The 4,075-nt window shown below is 43.2% G+C and overlaps 1 protein-coding gene across 2 annotated transcripts in view; it reads right to left on the bottom strand.

Moving 5' to 3' along the window:
* Window positions 1-4,075, bottom strand: part of ECHDC2 (enoyl-CoA hydratase domain containing 2) — a 35,038-nt gene that overhangs the window by 30,298 nt on the left and 665 nt on the right. The gene's annotated exons all lie outside the window — the stretch shown is intronic.

Genomic DNA, 4,075 nt, shown 5'->3' with positions numbered 1-4,075 from the left:
TACACTGTTGATGGGAATGTAAAATGGTACACCCACTTTGGAAATCTATTTGGCGCTTCCTTAAAAACCTAGAAATAGAAGTACCATACGATCCAGCTATCCCTCCCCTTGGAATATATCCTAGAGAAATTAGAGCCGTCACACGAATAGATATATGCACACCCATGTTCACTGCAGCACTGTTCATGATAGCAAAAAGATGGGAACAACCTAGGTGCCCATCAACGGAGGAATGGATAAACAAATTATGGTATATCCACACAATGGAATACTACGCAACAATAAAGAACAACAGTGAATCTGTGAAACATCTATAAGATGGAGGAATCTGGAGGGCATTATGTTGATTGAATTTAGTCATTCACAAAAGGACAAATATTGTATAAGACCACTATTGTAAGAACTCAAGAAAAGGTTTAAACACAGAAGAAAACATTCTTTGATGGTTACCAGTTAGAGGGTTATTCAGTAACTAGATAGTAGATAAGAATTATCTTAGGTGAAGGGAAGGACAGCACACACTACAGGGGAAGTCAGCACAATTGGACTAAACTAAAGCTAAGAAGTTTCCTGAATACAACCAAACACTTCGAGGGACAGAGTAGCAAGGGTAGGGGTCTGGGAACCATGCTTTCAGGGGACATCTATGTCAATTGGCATAACAAAGTTTATTAAGAAAATGTTCTGAATCCTACTTTGGTGAGTGGCATCTGGGGTCTTAAAAGCTAGTGAGCGGCCATCTAAGATGCAGCAATTGGTCCCAACCCACCTGGAGTAAAGGAGAATGAAGAACACTAAAGTCACAAGGAAAGTATTAGCCCAAGAGACAGAAAGGGCCATGTAAACCGGAGACCAGAAGAATTAGAAGAATTAGATGGTGCCCAGCTACCACCAATGACTGCCCTGACAGGGAACACAACAGAGAGTCCCTGATGGAGCAGGAGAAAAGTAGGGTGCAGAACCTAAATTCTAGTAAAAAGACCAGACTTAATGGTCTGACTGAGACTGGAGGAACCCCAGAAAGCATAGACCCTGGACTATCATCCCAGCACTGAAACCAGTCCTGAGGCTAACTGTTCAAAGATTGGACTGGACTATGGGACATAAAATGATACTTGTGAAGAGTGTGCTTCTTAGCTCAAGTAGATACATGAGACTAAATGGGCAACTCCTGTCCGGAGGTGAGATGAGAAAGCAGAGAGGTTCAGGAGCTGGTTGAATGGACACGGGAAATCAGGGGTGGAAAGGAGGAATGTGTTGTCACAGTATAGGGAAAGCAATTAGGGTCACATAACAATGTGTGTATAAATTTTTGAATGAGATACTGACTCGAATTGTAAACTTTCACTTAAAGTACAACAATAAAATTGAAAACAAAATCGATAAACAAGTGTGTCTCACATATCTGGAGGATAGAAGTGCAAAATGAAGGTGTTAGCCAGACCATGAGCTCTCCAAAGGCTCCAGGGAAAGATCTAGCTTCTGGTGGTTCTTGGCAATCCTTGGCTTATGGCTGTATCACTCCAACGTCTACCTCTGTATTCACATGGCCGTCTTCCCTCTGTGTCTTTTCTCTTTTTATTTATTTATTCTGCTTTAGGTGAAAGTTTACAGCTCAAGTTAATTTCTCATTCAAAAGTTTGTACACATTGTTTTGTGACATTGGTTGCAATCCCCACATGACAGCATGCTCCCCCTTTCCAGCCCGGGTTCCCTGTGCCCATTTTTCCAGTTCCTGTTCCTTCTTGCCTTCTCGTCCTGCTTTTGGACAAGAGTTACCCATTTGGTCTCGTATATTTGATTGAACTAAGAAGCATGTTCCTCATGTGGGTTGTTTTTTGTTTTATAGGTCTGCCTAATCTTTGTCTCAAAAGTGGGCTTTGGAATTGGTTTCAGTTCTGGGTTAGCAGAGTGTCCAAGGGCCATAGTTTTGGGGGTTCCTCCAGTCCCTGTCAAACCAGTAGGTCTGGTCTTTTTTCGTGAATTTGAATTCTGTTCTACATTTTTCTCCTGCTCTTACAATTCTCTGTTGTGATCCCTGTCAGAGCGGTTGTTGGTGGTAGCCAGGCACCATCTAGTTCTTCTGGTCTCAGGCTAATGGACTTTGGTTCATATGATTCTTTAGTCCTTTGGGCTAATATTTTCCTTGTGTCTTTGGTTCTTCTCTTTTTAAAAGGACACCAGTCATATTGAATGAGGACCCACTCTCCTCCTGTATTACCTCACGTTAATTTAACTGATTACTTCTTCAAGGACCCTATTTCCAAATAAGGTCACATTTACAGGAAACAGGCATTAGGACTTCAACATATCTTTTTGGAGGACACAATTCAACCCATAGCACTGATGTACAAGTTTGGGTTTTGAGTTGCTGCGTTACTGTGTCAAATGGAAAAATTAATAACAGGTATCTTACTTCGATTTTGAGGTTTTCTTACACAGGAAACCAAATATTCACTGTAAAGAAATTCCTGACAAAAATTAATCCTGCTAGGCTTACTAAGGAGCCCTGGTGGCCCAGCAGTTAAGAGCTCGGCTGCTAACCGAAAGGTTGGCAGTTCGAATCCACCAGCTGCTTCTTGGTGCCCCTGTGAGGCAGTTCTTCTCTGTCTTACAGGGTCGCTATGAGTGGGAATCTACTTGAAGGCAATGGTTTTTAGGCGTATTAAATTTAAATTTCAAAAGATATGGCTGATACCAGTTGATCTCAGTAAAAAGGGGGGGGGGCAGGGTTCAGTCAATCACATTAAGATTAGCCAATGGTTGATCTGTATTTCTCCCTCCTCTTCTCTTTATAGGGGAGCACTAGTGGCACAATGGTTAAGTGCTTCACTGCTCACCAATTCAAACCCACCAGCTGCTCCATGGGAGAAAGATGTGGCAGTCTACCTTCCGTAAAGATTACAGCCTTGAGAACTCTATGGGTCAGTTCTGTTCTGCCCCGTAGGGTTGCTATAAGTCAGAATTGGCTCCACAGCAATTTGTTTCTTCACTTTATAGCCTTGGACAACCTGGTGGCATGGTGGTTTAGAGCTATGGCTGCTAACCAAAAGGTCGGCAGTTCAAATTCACCAGGCACTTCTTGGAAACCCTATGGGGCAGTTCTACTCTGTCCTACAGGGTCACTATGAGTCAGAATCGACTTGACGGCAATGGGTTTGGTTTGGTTTCTAAGCCTCATTGTACCTAACTTATTTGAGCTATTTTCTTTTTCTGGAATCAAAATGGTCTTCCTATACGCATATAGAATAACTGCTCAGAATAAACCTCATATTCAAATTTTGTTGAGTTCTGATTATTTTTAACAACCAAAAGGGGCAGTGTCAACCTAGTGGTTGAGAACACAGTATTTGAAATCAGAATTGGTTCAAATCCTGGTTCTGCCACTTACTAACTGTGGGTTTTGAAGTAAATTGCTTAACTTTGTGCCTCAGTTTCCTAGTCTATAAAGAGGGAGAATAATGATAGCTTTCTGAAGACAAGCACTATTGCTAGCTTGGCAGCAAATTAAGTATGAGAGTATGGGATATTATTTAAGGCCCAAGTAATCCCACATAGCTACAGAAATTCTCACCAAGTGGTGTAGTGGGATGCTGGCATCCCCTAGGTGTCCACCCAAAGTAGTGGATGCACACGAGGGACTTGTATGGAACAGCAGGAAGCAGGGAACTAGATTTACGTGGCGAAGCAGCTCTTCAAATTTTAGTGTCAAGAGAAAAACAAACAAACCCGTTGCCCTCCAGTCGATTCGGGCTCATAGCGACCCTATAGGACAGAGCAGAACTGCCCCATAAGGTTTCCTAGGAGCAGCTGGTGGATTGGAACTGCCGACCTTTTGGTGAGCAGCGAAGCTCTTAACCACTGCACCACCAGGGCTCCGTACCACCTGAAATTCAAAAACAACACAATGCACAAACTAAGGGGCTTTCTGCCATTGACGTGAACGTTCCTGCTGGAATCAGCAGGTGGCAGTAACTTGGGAATAGCAGCAGGACTTGCATTCCTAACGGAAAAGCACCCTCCTTCCGCTTCTCCCTTCTCCTCCCCTCCCCTTCCCTCCCCTCCAGCCCCCCGC

Source organism: Trichechus manatus, unplaced genomic scaffold, assembly GCF_000243295.1.
Source record: "Trichechus manatus latirostris isolate Lorelei unplaced genomic scaffold, TriManLat1.0 scaffold00015, whole genome shotgun sequence".
NCBI classification, from domain to species: Eukaryota; Metazoa; Chordata; class Mammalia; order Sirenia; family Trichechidae; genus Trichechus; species Trichechus manatus.
This window is presented reverse-complemented; position numbering and strand designations above follow the sequence as displayed.